Below are 18,176 nucleotides of genomic sequence, written 5' to 3'. Positions count from 1 at the left end.
CCCGCCATTTACCCCCAACCCTGTTACCTAAGTAAATGATTAAATTCTGAAAATGTTTTAACCCATTTGTTCCATTGACATCCCAGTGATCAAAGACTTTAAAAGCATTTTTCTTTTCTTTTCTTTTCTTTTGAGACGGAGTCTCGCTCAGTCCCCCAGGCTGGAGTGCAGTGGCGCGATCTCGGCTCACTGCAAGCTCCGCCTCCCGGGTTCGCACCATTCTCCTGCCTCAGCCTCCCGAGTAGCTGGGACTACAGGCGCCCGCCACCACACCCGGCTAGTTTTTTGTATTTTTATTAGAAACGGGGTTTCACTGTGTTAGCCAGGATGACCTCGATCTCCTGACCTCGTGATCCACCCCTCTCGGCCTCCAAAAGTGCTGGGATAACAGGCGTGAGCCACCGCGCCCGGCCTAAAAGCATTTTTCAACCACAGTTCCATTAAATCTCTCTATATAATTCAATCAATAAGCCATTTTGGGATTCTAGAAAGGCACATCGTTTATGGCCCACTATGGCCTTCTTCATTTAGAAATATCTTAGTTCTACGGCTAACAAGGGAAATTTCTTAACAAACCTCAAATGTTCCTCCATTTTGTTGATTCCTAGTTTGAAAAAGCAAAATGGGACATCATTCAAGAGACATGTTTAGAAGACTTAACTACGTGCATTAACTATGTTTACCATTGTTGGCTTATTTCTTCTATGTTTGCATGGCTAACCTTTTTCTAGAATGAGAGCTTTGCCACCGAATATTCCACTAGACAAAAAATGCTCAAGGAAGATGAAGGAGAGAAAGAATTACAGATCAAAATCTCCAGGGAGGTATGTATAACTAGGGAAAGTGCACTTAATATTATTAGACAAGGTTATACTTGGGAGAGGAGGAAGGGAACTCCTGGTTTTACAGTATAAGCTACAGAAAGTAAAACCTTATGAAACACTGGGTGATGGGGATTGAGGCTGAGGAGGGAAAAGGAGGAAGGGAAATATAGTACATATGTAAGAACTTGAAAAACACTTGCCCAGACATTTCACGCTGAATTCATGGCATCATTTTACTAAACAGCACCTTATATGAGTACATCCTTTCATTTAAGAAATGGGGCTTGTAACGTCGCTGGGCGCAGTGGCTCACGCCTGTAATCCCAGCACTTTGGGAGGCCGAGACGGGTGGATCATGAGGTCAGGAGATCGAGACCATCCTGGCTAACACGGTGAAACCCCGTCTCTACTAAAAAAAATACAAAAAAAACTAGCCGGGCATGGTGGCGGGCGCCTGTAGTCCCAGCTACTTGGGAGGCTGAGGCAGGAGAATGGCGTAAATCCGGGAGGCGGAGCTTGCAGTGAGCTGAGATCTGGCCACTGCACTCCAGCCTGGGTGACAGAGCAAGACTCCGTCTCAAAAAACTCAAAAAAAAAAAAAAAAAGAAAGAAAAAAGAAATGGGGCCGGACGTGGTGGCTCATGCCTGTAATCCCAGCACTTTGGGAGGCAGAGGCAGGCGGATCACGAGGTCAGGAGATCGAGACCATCCTGCAAACACGGTGAAACCATGTCTCTACTAAAAAATACAAAAAATTAGCTGGGCATGGTGGCAGGCGCCTGTAGTCCCAGCTACTTGGGAGGCTGAGGCAGGAGAATGGCGTGAACCCTGGAGGTGGAGCTTGCAGTGAGCTGAGATCCGGCCACTGCACTCCAGCCTGGGCAACAGAGCCAGACTCTGTCTCAAAAAAAAAAAAGAAAAAGAAAAAGAAATGGGAGGAGAGGTAGAACCAGCAGGATTACCTGACCTTGCCTTTAATCAAAGGAGTCCAAAGTTTTAGTTTTTGTGCAATATCAAATGTGTACAAGAGAAGAGCAAGAGACATAGAGTAGTGGCCTCAAAATACATCTTTCACTGACTTTTTTCCAGTAGCCATATTTATACTATATTTTTAATAAACACATAAGTACCCATTTTAGATATTGTTTCTATGTTAGTGAGGAACGTAGTAACCTAAATGATGGCACAATAAATTTGTTTACATTTACAAACTTCAGGAAGCAAAGTCTCTTGAAATGGCTTTATGTATACATGTATGTGTATCTATATGTATCTACTCGTCCATTTTCATACTCCTATGAAGAAACAGCTAAGACTGGGTAATTCATAAAGAAAAATAGATTTAATGGACTCACTGTCCATTAAATGGTTGGAGAGGCCTCACATGGCTGGAGAGGCCTCACAATCATGGCAGAAGGCAAAAGAGGAGCAAAGGCCCTACATGGTGGCAGGCAAGAGAGCATGCGCAGGGGAACTGCCCTTTATATTATGAAACCATCATATTTCATGAGATTTATTCACTATCACAAGAGCAGCATGAGAAAAACACACCCCCATTATTTAATTACCTTCCATTGGGTCCCTCCCATGACACATGTGGATTATGGGAGCTACAATTCAAGATGAGATTTGGGTGGGAACACAGCCAAACTATATCAGTGTATATATTCCTTTAACATTTTTAAATGGCTTGCTTATGTTTTCCTTTAACATTTTTAAATAGTTGCATATAGTAACAGATTTGAGATGAGACCTGTAGCGTAAGTGTTTACTAGATGAAGAAGGTGTAGAAGATTTGTAGAGGTACAAATCTCATTCTTGCACAGAAAGCCATGAGTCACAGTACCAACTCCATTTGAAAATGTAGGCAATGAATTAAAGAAGACTTGAAATAAGCCTCCATGAGTCTTCAGCAGGAGAGTCCATACAGAGGAGGACAGCAGCAGTTATCAGCTTAGCCAAAGAATTTTATTTTCCTGCTGGTGATTTCCACCTGCCAGCCTCCATCTTACTTATGAATCATCAAATAAAAATACTTGCGGTTTTAAAAAATAAAATTTGATGTGAATGCACTAGGAGAAAACCTCATGAATATTTCTAAGTAGATCAGAAGTATTTTTTTCTATAGCCTACTAACGTCTCATCAATACTGTTTAGTGGAAAGGGTAATTCAGGGAGTAAATACAAGAGTCATCACACAGCAAAATAACCACTCTATGGATTAAGGAGTTCCGCTACCCTTTGCTACTTCAAAGATCCAAAAATAAATCCCAGTGCATATCCTTCTGTCTTAATCACTTTTTAAAATATTTAATCATGTAAGATATTTTATGTTAAAGAATTAGCAGGACAATTCACTTCTAACAAATATAAAAATAAAAAATAGCAGCTCCTCAGAGAACACACTTTATGATCAAAGTCTCCTTCAACATCTTATAGGCACTAGAAATATTTTAGAAAACAACTAAATCAATCATTATTTCACGACAAATCTTTTACCTTATGAGTTCATTGTTTGTTGAAATCTTCTATGGTGTCTTCTTTAGTTCTTTTTACCAAACTTTGCATTAAGGCATGAATGTTTCTATTTGACTATAAAAACAAAGATTATATCTTACAATAAAATTATTTTTCCTTGAATGATAAAATTCACATTTCTTTGCAATGTTCTGGTAGTCCTCACTGAATCTTATATAACTATTGCCCTTATATTTCTTTCTGGGTAGTCTTAAAAGGGTTATTTTGCACTTACGGAATCTCATTCATTCTACCTCCATAAAAGCATCTTGGCAAGCCTTCAAAATTCTGTTGGCAGCCTTTCTTGGTAGGTCAATGGGTTCTTTCCCTGTTGTCCATATTTGTGTGTTTGTTTAGATCTTGACGTAGTAGAGAAAGTTTGCTTACTAGAAATGATTAGATAAAGATGTCCTCTTCAAAAATTTCTCCATCACACATTTTTGTTATAAAAGATTCTTTTAATGTAAGAAACTCTACCTTGAAAAAAAATTTAATGCACAGAAAAAGCTGGGTTTCACAGTTTTTTTATGAAGCTAAAGGGTTTGGATCATAATATCGAAAGACACAATACTGAGTGCCATAATCCGGAATGTTGAAATCCTAAAAGACCAAAATCTCTAAAATCTAAATCCCTATCATCTAAAATTCTAAACATTTTAAATTTGGAAAATCACATCACAGGAAAGTCACATCATGTTAAGCAGAACTATTACGTTGTTATTGTCTTTATAAAGAAGAAAACGGATTTTAATTGAATCTCCAAACTATAATGACAGATTTGGAATTAGGTGCAATCAAGATTTCCAAGAGTGAATTTCAGGGTGTTACCAAGAAAGTTTGTTTTTTCCATTCAGCTCAATGCATTTGGAGAAAATTTCAAATGAGTAGATTGCCTGCACAACATGGCAAGAATGAAAACGTCAGTTTAAAAATGTCTCATTTGCCTGTGTTGGCATTCCTTCCAGCTGATGACATTCCAGGGCTTTGAATAAATTAAAGCTGCATTTGCCTGAAGAAGCCAGCTAAGTTACCGACTAGTTTGAAAATAATTATGTGCATAGTAGGATAAGAAGACACTTACGCAACAGTGTTGCTCTTTGATCACTAGTACTGTTTTTGCCAAATTTGTGTTCTGTATTGCACGCAGAATGGATGTGCACAAAGCCAAAACAACATAGAAGCATCCCAAGAAGATGGGAAAATTAAATAGGGAATGCTTATATTGAGAAGTGAAGCCACCTGGACTTCCTGGGTTTAGAGGGGACTTAGAGAATTTTTCTGTCTAGCTAAAGGACTGTAAATGCAGCAATCAGTGCTCTGTGTCTAGCTAAAGGATTGTAAACGCACCAATCAGCACTCTGTAAAAATGCACCAATCAGCACTCTGTAAAATGGACCAATCAGTGCTCTGTAAAATAGACCAATCAGCAGGATGTGGGTGGGGCCAAACAAGGGAATAAAAGCTGGCCACCAATCAGCAGAGGCAATCTACTCAGGTCCCCTTCCATTCTGTGGAAGATTTGTTCTTTTGCTCTTCACAATAAATCTTGCTGCCCCTCGCTCTTTGGGTCTGCACTACCTTTATGAGCTGTAACACACTGTGAAGGTCCGCAGCTTCATTCTCGAGTTTAGCTAGACCAGCAACCCACCAAAAGGAAGAAACTCTGAACACATCTGACCATCTGAAGGAACAAACTCCGGACACACCATCTTTAAGAGCTGTAACACTCACCACAAAGGTCTGCAGCTTCATTCTTGAAGTCAGGGAGACCAAGAACCCACCAGAAGGAACCAATTCCAGACACAATATCAATGTATATCAAATCAGAAGAGTTGCATAAAGAGCAGCACCACATAGAAAATGAATGTGAACATATTATCCAAGGAGAACCATGTCCTAAAAGAAAAAAGCAGATATTCATTGTGATGTAAGACTTCAAAATATGGTTAACTGTTAAGTAGGTGAAAGTTGGCCAGCTCCTATGAACTATCTCTATGCAATCTGTCCCTGTAATACACTTTTTCATATGTCAAAATTTCTTTTTAGTTTTTTTCTTTTTTTACTTTTTCCCCACTATTTCAAATTGTCAGCATTATTGTTTTATAATTTACTATGTTACGTATTTTATCTTTGCATCATTTCCAATACTGGAGGTATAAATTGTGTAGACTTTTACCGAGTTCTGATTTATGTATTTTAGAAATTTGCCTCCTTAAAAGTGCATTATCACAATGTTACTGTGTGTAAGCATTGTGCATGTACATAAAAACATTAAAATTTCCCTAGTAAATGAAGAGATGTCCTTTTTGCTCATCTGAATTTGTAAAAGATAAAATTTCTCAAGATCTTGGCTCTTTAAGCTACTGGTGTGGTGATAATGTAGTTGTACCCATAGTGGTTTTTGATCAATCTTGTCAAAAGTCTCAGGTGTCCATCGCAATATTTCAGATGACTTGCAGTTACAAAGCTCAGTGGACACAGTTACCATCCATTGTGATATGCATTTATACATTTCGGTTTTTGACCTATGTATTTTTAAATATGGTTTGTCTGTTCATCAATGTTATGCCTGTGTGACTGTCATTAGTATACCTGTTTATGCTTACAAAAATACATGTATTATTAGTGCCTATTTCATTGTGTCAAGTAGCCTATTTAAGTGTTCTATTGTGTTGTCATATGTTTCTCATATAAATGCCCTTTAAAAAATGTAAGAAACAGCTAGCCAGTGTAGTGGCACACACCTGTAGTCCCAGCTAGTCAGAGGCTGAGGTGGGAGGGTCGCGTGAGCCCAGGAGTTTGAGGCTGCAGTGAGCTATGATCACACCAATGCACTCCAGCTTGGGCAACAGACCAACACCCTGTTAAAACAAAAAGTAAGTCTCTTTTAAGGAATGTTAAAATTATTTTTTCCAGAATTATATTTTCAGCATTTTGATTTTTTAGGATTTGGAAATTTGGAATTATGGTATTCAGGATTGTGTCTTTTGGGATTGTGACCAGCTCCCAAAAATAAATATCACTGACTTAACAATTTTTCCAAGGCTCCTAAGTTTGACAACCATTATCATTACATTTAAAATCTTCTCACAAGCCATCTTTGACACAAATAACTAAGGTTTGCATGTACCTTTGATCCCAATGAAATACAGTGAAATAGAATCTTCCACTGATGAAAGTTAATGGTTTTGCATTCAATTTGTACAGAGTACCCAAAGCCAACATTTCCTTTTCTCTTGTTCCAGATTGAGGTACTTTTTCTTCTTTAGATTTCCCAAAGCTTACAGATTTTATTATAATAATCTCATAGGGCATAGTTTTTTAATTTAAAAATTCCTATATAGATATTTATTCTTAAATCAATGTTTTATGGATCATTCTGTGTACAATCATTTTACTAAGAAAACTGGCTAATCTTGACGGTCCTATCAATTCTTCTCTTGCCATTTATTTTCTAATATAATAGTCCTGAAAAAGTAAATGAAATAAGGTAGTTCCACCTGATTAGTCTTGATTTCTCTGATTGCTACAAGAGACTGATTTCCTTCATCTCATTTCTGCAACTATTGTATATGCTGTACTGTATTATATAGTACATTTAAAGAAATATTTTTTAAAATTTTTTTCCAAATTAATACTAATATTGTGGTGGCAAGTAAAAACAAACTTATTTACTACAACATCGTGCATGGTTCTCTGCTAGGCAAAGAATACAAATTTCAGGAAAATGTGTTTTTAATCAACCACTGAATGATAAAATACAAACTAGTGATTATTTTCACTCTCCCACCTCCTATGTGATTTTTGTTGTAGTTGTTAAGCAGATCTTGGAAATTTTTTCCTAGTTTAAAAAAAAACATTTTAAATTCATTTTACAGCCTCAGCATCTCTCTCCTCACCCTAATTGCATTAATTTTGTAAAACTGAATTGGAGTTGCGTGATCTAGCCTCTTCTGAAGTGCAGTCTTTACAACAGTGAGACATGATGGAAACCATGCAACATAAAACCACAGAATTTTTAAAAAGCTGGCTCTGGGATGACTTATATGTTTCATAAACCAGCTTAAGGCTGAGTTATGAAAATATCATTTTACTAAGTTCCTTTAAAGATTCTCATGTTTGTCATTTATTTATTCCTTCATGTACTTCTTTATTTTTATTTACCCATTTTCACTTATCCAGCAAGCACTTAAAGCGACGGTTTGGTTTTGGTTTTTGCACAACATTGCAAATAATGCTACTGGAGAAAAATCAAAGAAATACAAAAATCAGTGACAAGGTTCATAGAAGATCAAGTTTCCAGGGTTGCAGGTGGAAGGAACAGATTGAGCTCAGGCATGGCAGTGGTCTCCTGACACAGTTGTCTAGCACTGGCAGGCTGGCCAGATTTGAGCAGTAGGAAACAGATGACGCTCATGAGGAGAGGTTTTTGAAATGCTTTCTACAATGTGCATCAGACCCTTTGCTAGGCATGAGAACATAAAGTTGAGTAAGATGCAGTCCTTGTGCTAAGGAACTCTCAAATGTTTACTGAAGCCCCAAAGCATGTGTTTTTTCACACAACGGATTCCCTTTTTCCTCTGAATTATTTCACAGCAATTTGATACCGATTATCCACTTTAAAAACATATGAATAATTTTTCTTTAACAGTCAGAAGTGTTACATTTTTCTTTTTGTTCTCAAACTAGTTCTTGATACTTCTGTTCAAATTCAACAAATTTTATTTAAAATGTTTTAAGCTTAAAATTATTTTACTTATAACCCTATCATATGTGTATATGAAATTTAACAGTTTATATCAGCCATACATAACAGTATATAACAGTGATGAGGCTGTAAGGATTAAAATATTTTTTCTGAATTGAGTTACTGTAGTTATTATTAGTATACAATCAAAATAACATATATCATAGACCACTTTTAAACCTAAAAATAAAATTGTATTAATGAGCTTATCTTATTCAAATAGGTGATCACTTAAAGAAAAGATTAGCTCATGTATCTGAATGAAAATTTCTTACAGCTAGAATACAACAATTTTATTCCTATTTTCTGAATGTAAGCACTGAAAAATGTATTCACATAGAAGCTGGGAACAGAAGACCTTTTGTGAGAGCAATGTCAAGTCTTTCTAAGTTAGGTGACAAAACTTATACAGATCAATCAGTTAACAGTTTGAGTAGGAGCTCCTTGTATTTATTTACTTACTTTTTGAAAGCTAAGAATTGGAAACTGCCACATCTTACAAAAGGATGTGTCCGTTACTGGGTCACCAGAGTCATCTACATTCTCAACATCAATCTCAATAAGTGTAATGTTCCTTTGTCCCTGAGTTGGATTTTATACCTGAGACAACACACCAATTCAGGGTGTATGCCTTTGTAAGGAAGGAAAAACGAGATTGTGAATGGCGAGGAGATAAGATGAGAAAGCTTGTACTCCATCACAGAAGAGTCATAAACTTTTAAAATTAATTATAGTGAAGAGTGTACTTGGAAGCTAAGAATCAACATATTGATTGTCTTAAGTTCTGTGTTAGTATAGTCCTTGGAAAGCCTGTTCAGCCTTCCAGGAGAACAGATATTTGGGTAAGAATTCCACTTCTACAGACATTGTGGTGCTTTGCAGAAGCTCACATAGTTAAAAGATGGGTACTTCCAAGATAATTGAAACTGTAAGTTTTGTGATTTGGGGAAATTACATTTCAGAGATAACAATGCACTCTTAAAAATATATACTATATGCGATTCTGTTTCTATCACAAGAAAGTATGGCATTGACCAGGCTTTTTAAAAGAATTTTTATACTCGTATCTTTCTTAAGAAGAGGTAATCATGCCGTGCAAAAAGTAAATTAATTCATATCTCCAATTTTCAGAATTTACTAGATACTTCCAAAAGTGCAAAAGTCTAACATTCCAATAATAGTGAAATGAATTCTTAACACTAACATTTTAGGAGATGAGGAAATGAGATGAGAAGACAAAACACACCATTTAAGGACATGTATTTGGCATGTTTTTTTTTTTAAAGCTTGATGTTCTAAAAAGTTTATTTTTCTCTGATAAAAAAAATCGTTTGCTTTTTTGGGTTTTATTGCTTGGTTTGCTTGCTTTCTTTTTTTTTTTTGCATGTATGTAAATGTATGTATTTGGCTGAAATGTCTTTCATATTTTTAATATGGACATTCAAGTCTTTGGAAACTATTTTTCATCCTTTCAATGAAGTTTTCCACTTCAATACTGAGTTTAGAGAGTTCAGTGATATTCAAGAAATATTCATTAACATCTACTCTGTATAAAGTACTACACCCAGTGACATAGGAGATACAAGGGTGAATCACTCAAGGAGTATAGAATCTGTGTAGCAGAGAAATATATACTCAAAAAACTACCAAAAGCTACAAGAGGAAATAAGAATATACCTAAGAGTATGCAGAGGCTTTCTAGGAATAGGATAACACTATTAGTCTTAGGAAAATCAATGTCAAGAAAATGCATAAAACATTGGAACACTACACATGTGGGAGTTATTTATATCCCACTGCTCAAGCTCATCATCAAGGTCTGATTTTTCACTCATGCAAAAATTCAAAAACTTACGACCTCCAGCATAAATGGGTTAATAAGACCTTTAACTGCTATTTTATTATCTTTCATTTCCACTCATTTATTTAGTAGAGATTCCTTGAGAGCCTACTATGTACCTAGCATAGTACTACCACTACAAAAATAATGTGTGATGTGCTTGAATGAGGACGGTGTGGCTACTGCCCTTAAACTGCTTATAGACTTGGGGAAAATACATTTATACAATTAATTATAGTACAACATTGTAACCATTATAAATATAATAAAAATATGTATATGTAAAGCTAAAATGATAGTATTTCTGTTTCCATTTTATAAAAGTTTTTATTTTTATTTTTTAAAAAGACAAAACCCTTAGAACAAACCAAAGCAGCAAAAAGAATAGTCAGGTTTGGCATATATTTTGAAGGAAGAGCTGCGAGTACTTGCTAATAAGTCAGATGCTGGATATGAAAAAGGGAGAATAGGTAAGGTAACTCTAAAGTTTGGGGTATGAAGAATTGGAAAAATTAAGGTGCCATTTAGTGAAATCATGTATCAGTTACCACATTTGCTGAATAACAAATTACCCCAGAACTTAGTGGCTTAAAAATGAGTTACTCATTGACAATTTTGTGGGTTGATAATTCCACTTAGGTTCAGGGAGACATCTCCTCTGTTGCTCTCACTTAGACTCACTTATTGGCTATAGTCAGTTGACAGCTTGGACAGGACTGGATGGTATAAGATGGCCTTACTGACATATCTGGTGGTTGGCAGAGTCTTGGCTGGAGCACCTTGGTCCTCCCCATGTGGTCTTCCCAGCAGGGTAGCTTAGGCTTATTCACAGGGCAGCAACTTTCTAAGACAGCAAGAGTGGAAGCTGCAGGACCTCCTGGGGACTATCTTCAGAAGTTGCACAAGGCCATGTCTGCCACATTTTATTAATCAAAACAAGTCACAAGGCCAGTCTAGATTTAAGGAGTAAGAAAATCGACTCCATTTTATTGTGTTTAATTTTTTTTTTTTTTTTTTTAAGATGGAGTCTCGCACTGTCGCCCGGGCTGGAGTGCAGTGGCGCGATCTTGGCTCACTGCAACTTCCACCTCCCAGGTTCGAGCGATTCTTCTGCCTCAGCCTCCCAAGTAGCTGGGATTACAGGCACCCGCCATTATGCCCAGCTAATTTTTTGTATTTTTAGTAGAGACAGGGTTTCACTATGCTCGCCAGGCTGGTCTCAAACTCCTGACCTCGTGATCCACCCGCCTCAGCCTCCCAAAGTGCTGGGATTACAGGCATGAGACACCGCGCCCGGCCAATGGACTCCATCTCTTGATGTAAGGAGCTGCAAATAAATTGTGACCATTTTTATTCTTCCATACATGGGAACGACAGATAGTGTAGTCTACCCGTTCTAAGAGTTTCGTTTGTAGAGAGAAAAAAAAATTGCGCTTTGCTGGAAAATGGTGCATTGATTAGAGCACAATCTTCCGGTTTCTCTAATTCTGATTCCATGGGGGCTATTTCACAACTTCGTCTCTTATATATAAATGATGGCAATGCAAAAAATTGTTCTTGTCTGTGGATATGGTAACACATTCTGTCCCTTAGAGGATCTATTGACTTTCTTCTCTCACTACAGAAGATGCCATTTTTGCCTCTATTTGCACTTTTATTAAATGTCTATTAAAAGAAGACCTACAAATGCCCAATAGGTATATGAAAAAAAAATGCTCAACATTACTAATCATCAGGGAAATGCAAACTAAAGCCACAATGAGATATCACCTCACCCTAAATGGCTATTATCAAAAAAACTAAAGATAACAAGTGTTGGCGAGGATGTAGGTCAAAGAAAACACTTGTACACTATTGGTTGGAATATAAACGAGTACAGCCATTATGAAAAAATATAAACGAGTACAGCCATTACATCAAAGAAAACACTTGTACACTATTGGTTGGAATATAAACGAGTACAGCCATTAAAAAAAAAAAAAGCCATAAAGCCATTATGGAGATGCCTCAAAAATTAAAAATTAGAATTATTATGTATTATATCTTCTGAATTTCTCTGTTCATTTTTTAATCCTTATGACTTAGCCCAAAACTACTTCATAGTAGCTACTTAATGTTTCTTGAGTGAATATAGCAAAAATAATCCCAGTCTACAAGAAAGAGCATAGTAATATCCACCAAGTCTAACATATATATACACTTACTATTCACCTAGTTCCACTGATAACCTTTATTAACAGATTCTTAAAATGCTTTTAAACTACCCATGTAAATAATTTTAAAAGCACGCTCTGCTGAATTACCCTATTCTACCCCTCTTAGCAATCAAAGGTAAAAAGAATCTTGTAGCAATGTTGACCTGTCTGCAACATGACACCTCTGACTGATAGAAAACAGACAAACTAATGAGAGGAAGCTAAATACGGTTATTGTTTACTGGGCTCTGATAACTTATTGTTGGCCAGCAAGTGAACTCTATCTAAGAGATAGGGAATAAAGAAAACATTGTGCTTGGTCTTAGATAAATAAAATATGGGGAAATATGATTTAAAACAAAAAACAAATTTAACTGACTCATAGTTAAATCTCATGAGTCCTTACAGAGGAGCTTAGGATATCTCTTTAGACTTTAAATACATATAAAACAGCCCTGGGATAAGCACTATTTGACAGTTGAATGACAATCTCACCGTGGAGAAGATAGCTGCATGTTCATTAGCATAAACAACACATTCCAGGCTTCTAAACTATGTAACTTCCCACAAGGAGCATCTGACCCAGATGACCCTAACACTGAGCGAGCCAGTAGGCATCTGAGAATGAAATCAAAACTTACACAGATGCCAAAAAGGTAAAATGACAAAGCTCAGACATGTCTCCTTCAATTTAGTTCAATTCAACAAATATTATTTGAATACCTTACATTGAAAAAACACTGCAACAGAAAGTAGGTACAGAGAACTAGAGAATGGATACTCTACAGTCTCCCTATTTTTGATATAATTATTTACTCATCCTTAGACTAAAATTTGAATAAGATAAAAGACTTTCTTATTATTACTTAAGTATACATTATGGGGAAAGAAGCGATATGTGAATTTACTAAACATTTAATTTAAGCATTACAACTACTTCCAAGTGCCTTCTAGTGAGTATGACCTAACCTATGACTACCGACACGACCTTCCATAGCATGCTCAGGATCACCTTTTAATCCTAGATGGTAAAATGTGAATCTGTCTGTTCCTAGCCCTCTCCATTTCCAGCAATGCTGCTGGTGCACTATTATATTTTTAAGGTTATGTTGCTGATTTGTGTGTCTTGCATTCCCCTGAATCCATTTTCTTCCGGACTTGTTAGCGCCTCTTCTGTGGTGCACCCCGCGCCGCCCCGCCCCGCCCCGCCTCGCCTTTCTACGCAGTCTTGTTGGAGTTGCCCATAGTTATGAAGCATGGTAGGCTGGCACCGTGAGTTGTGCTACACTATGGATTTTCTCCTGCTTTTCCCTACCTACTCCTCCAGAGTGCTTTTACACCACCCATCTTACTCTTGTTTTGCTTGGTTCTCTGCTCCTCTACTTCAGGAAATTCCATGGTTTAGCCTGAAAAAGACTGACTTCATGGGAAGGTGCCTCTCCCCAGTAAATAGACCATCCTCTGATTTAGTTCTCCTTCCACTCCAAACGAACATACACCCTGTAAAATACCTCCTTTATGGCCAGAACTAGAAGCAGATTTTAAACGAAGAGTTTGGGAGTTTTTACATTTTCCTACAAAGCCCTTGTGGTGACTCACATTGTAAGGCTGATGTATGAGAGTGTCAGACTGATTTTAATTTTGATCTCTTATGTCTTTTTCCCCACCCTGTCATGTCACACTAATGACTGTTAAATGCTCCAAAAGACTGGCAAATGGGAAAACAAAGACAAGAGCCAGAGGATTGTAAGTTTCCAAATGAACAAATATTACACATATTTGAGAAAAATTACATTGGGTTAGTTTATAAATATTTGAGCATTATGAAAATCTCCAGCGGTCAGACGCAAGGAGGAGGAGAGATAATCTTTGACCATAAGAATGAGATACTCTGACCATGATATCACTTGCTACTTATTTCAGTTTTTAATGATTAACACCTTCCTCCCTAGGTTAATTTTACTTAGGAATGACCACAGATGTAGCAATTTGTGAATAAAACTGAAGTTTTAAACATTATATAATACCAAGTTTAAAATCTAAACGGGTAAAACATTGTCAAACTCCTTTTTAAAGAAGTCAAAAAACAATTCTATTATATTCATGCTCATTTTGAAAGCTGTCTTTGCCAACAAAAGAATACATTTGTTGATTTATATATATTTGGCATGAAAAAAATCTAACTGCTATAGAAGCTTTGTAATAACTGATAACATAGCTAACTGCCAATTACTAAGAGCTTACCTGTCTCCACTGCATCCCGTGAAGTGGTGCAGATGGGTTCTAATAACTGGATGGCCTGGGTCAGGTGTCAACAGTCATCTGCCTTCCTCGTATTACGCATTGTCCTCCCTAGTATCATAAAATAGCCACCGTTCACTGATGCTGGCTGTGTGCTGGGTGCTTTTAAAAATCTATCTCACTTAATTCTCATAACAACTTTATCAAGTGGGAAATATGATCACCTTTCCAAGGAAAATGGAGACTTGAAACAAGATTAAGAAATCTGCTCAAAGTCTTATACCTAATGAGTGGTAGAGCCAGAATTTGAAACGAGGCATGTCTGCTTGCAAATTTGAGAATCCTATAGTGCTTCCAGATGGAGTATGAGAGCAAAACTCCTTAAATGGTTCAAATTTAACAACTCACAGGAAATTGTTTTAAGTATGCAAGGTGAAAAATTGTGACTTTTATCAAGAATGTAAAATTATGTGTAAGCTTATCTTGATCATTGGTGAAGCATGAATAATATGCTTCTCTTAATCTGAAGTTATGATAATAAAGCATTTCAGAGTGTACAAAGAACTTTTCCATGTGAGCCTAACTTAAGACAACAGATCAAGCAATTGTTATTCACATTTTACAGAAAAGGAAGTTGAATCTTTGATTGGCAGAGTGGTATAGCCAATGCCACACAATTAGGACCCAGTGGAATAAATAAATCCTGGGCCTGGGTCCTTTCAGTTCCATTTATGTGCTCTTTGCACTACATGTTAAACAGGCCATGTTTATGAGCAATGAGAGGAAGCTCCATGGACTTTGTTCCATGTTTGCTTAAAAAGAAAAAGCACTATAAATCAACTTGAAATATCCACTGAGAGCCTTGTTCATTCATTAAGTCTAGCACAATCAATGATACTAACAGGCATTGTAATAAAATCATTCCATTCCATGCTATGTGACACAGTATGACTGTAAAAAGTATGAAACAAGAAAGAGGACGAGGAATTCGTAAGTCATTAAAAGACCAAAAACCATTTCTAACCAAAGGGTTTAATCAAGGTTTGAACCTCATGCCTAAGCATTCTCAGAAGTCCGCTTTCATATGCCAAGCTGTTTGTTACTATCTTCCAGAATAATGTAGATAAGACCCCCCAAATTTTTTCTATTACATGTCATGAATCAAATTTGCTAAAAGTAGGTGTATTGTCAAGGTTTTAAAAATTCCAATTCTTAGTTTTTTTTGTTTTTTTTTTTGTTTTTGAGACAGAGTTTCACTCTTGTCACCCAGGCTGGAGTGCAGTGTCGTGATCTTGGCTCACTGCAACCTCCACCTCCGAGGTTCAAGTGATTCTCCTACCTCAATCTCCTGAGTAGCTGGGATTACAAGCGTCCACCACCACATCCGGCTAATTTTTGTATTTTTAGTAAAGACAGGATTTCACCATGTTGGCCAGGCTTGTGTTGAACTCCTGACTTCAGGTGATCCACACGTCTCGGCCTCCCAAAGTGCTGGGATTACAGGCTTGAGCCACCATGCCCAGCCCCAATTCATTTTTTAAATTAGTAAAGTAAGTTGCGTAATTTAGGGCATGATTTACGTAGTGCAAAATTTAATAGAAACTGGGGAAATAATTGAAATTCACACATGAAGGGAATTTAACTAGTTTTACAAAAAGGATTCCCACCCAAAATTAGTGGGTTTGTTTTATTTTGTTTTGTCTGAATATTGATTTAAAACTTCCTAGTTAATTCTAGTCATTCATAAGCCAATACAAGTGTAAGGCCAAGGAGATCATGTTTATATATTCAGTCATACTTTTCATTCTGGACTATTGGTTAAAACCAAGAAGTACAAGAAACACACAGAAGAGAAAGCATAAGTTAATTAAAGGTATTTAAAAAATAAAGTTCTTCGAGAAGAAAGTAATAAATTAATTTGTCCTTGATACGTAGGAAGCACTCTTGGGGTAGATGGGTATGAGAGAAAATTTCTGATTGTTGAAATAAAAGAGAAAAAATATTTTGGAAAAAGGATATTTGATGAGCATGCTTGAGTGACATCCTATCTGCTATATGATATAAACACTTTCAGTGACCTACAAAATTTTCATTAAAACTAAAAATATCACAACAGGCTTAAAGTGATCCAATCTTTTGTGGATGCTTCTGGAAGTTAACCCGAAGCCAAAGTAAAATCAGCCTCAAAAGCAAAGAAACAGCATCCATGTAAATCATGTTAAAAACATCTTAGTCTCATGGTAAAATTCTGGGAGTCAGTGCTCTCCAATGTGAGAATCACTTCTCTATGTAGCAGCTTCATGCAGAAACAAAAACACAAAATCAAGAATAACAAAATGTTCTAGTTGTAGCCCCAGGTGAGATTTGGTGAATTAGTCAACCTGTGTCTTTGAGTACTCTTCATAGGTATCACCCAGGCCCTGTAGCCTCACCAATATTTTTCTAGAATGTTCTAGAAGTTGTACAGGCACCCTGATACAATCTACACCAAGGTCAGTTGGAGACCAACAATGAAAGTTGTTCATTGATAGCATTTGTTTTGCTGCATTTGGGGAGGTAAAGAGGGTGGCAGAGCCCTTACCAGAACAAAGAGGGAAAGATAGAAGAAAATTTATTTCAGACTGTTAATTGAATGCTCAAATGGGTGTAATTGGGTTGACGAGGTCTAGAGTTTCTTAAATGACTCATCTATATTTCTACTGCCATTTAAGAAAACATTTAAATTATTCATCTCAACTTTATATTTAAAAATCGTTCTATTAAAGAAGGAACCAAGAAAATGATTTAAAAAACAAAAAACAATTCTTCAACTGGTCAAAAAAAAAAAAAAAAAAAAAAAATTTGTGAGCTACTGCGTACCAGGAATCTACCTCTGGTATTTTCACTTCATTGAAAGTATTATTTTCTTTTTTTCCATACTGGTGTCTTTTTTTTACATGTGTAAGTTCTGGCGCTTTCACTTTAGTATTGATTTGTGTCAAAACAATTACAATTTTCATAATATACATTTTTATGAAGATAAAAAAATAATGCTATTAGTCAAAGGTCTACCATTTGATTTCATTTGATCATTGATTTCAAGGATAAAAGAATCCTGACTGAGAGTGACCATTTTCCACATTGTGAGGAGAAATTGTGCCAATCACCAATGAGCACCACACAGCCGCCATACCTGTGATTTACACCTAAAGTAGAGCCTTCTACTTTGTTTATGATAACATAAGACAGATGTGGTAAAATTGTTTAAAGTTGTTAACTAATAAAGGAAACCTTTTCTACCCTCCCTATGAAATTATTTTAGACTCTCCATTTATCCACAAGTAAATCTGAAGTATTGCATTATAACTTTATTACAATCAAATAAAGTGAGTTACATTTAACTCCCTATAAGAACTAAGTTCATATCACTTCCAAAGTCTTTCAGAGATCAAAATATTTTGCTTATCCCAGATTTTACCTATTAGGATTCTGTAAGAAATTATTAAAAATATGGATGTATAAATTACAATGTAATAGTTAACATGCCATCTCCCTCTACTGGATAGAATTAAAAATTATGAATTACTCCAATATATTCACCTAAAGGTGTGTTTACATTGTGGTTTCATGGAGACATAAATCAATTAACCTCATACCTTATCCTCATTTCTAATTCTACCATGAAAGAAAATGTCATGAATTGTCTTCTTTCACTGATTTTGCTGTATAAATGCTCTCTCCTTGCCCATGTTGAGTGTGGAATATGAGGTAACAATAAATATTTGTAATTCACATACCATAATATATGACTATAATTATTCAGTCCATGATTA

Source organism: Theropithecus gelada, chromosome 11, assembly GCF_003255815.1.
Source record: "Theropithecus gelada isolate Dixy chromosome 11, Tgel_1.0, whole genome shotgun sequence".
Lineage (NCBI taxonomy): Eukaryota > Metazoa > Chordata > Mammalia > Primates > Cercopithecidae > Theropithecus > Theropithecus gelada.
This window is presented reverse-complemented; position numbering follows the sequence as displayed.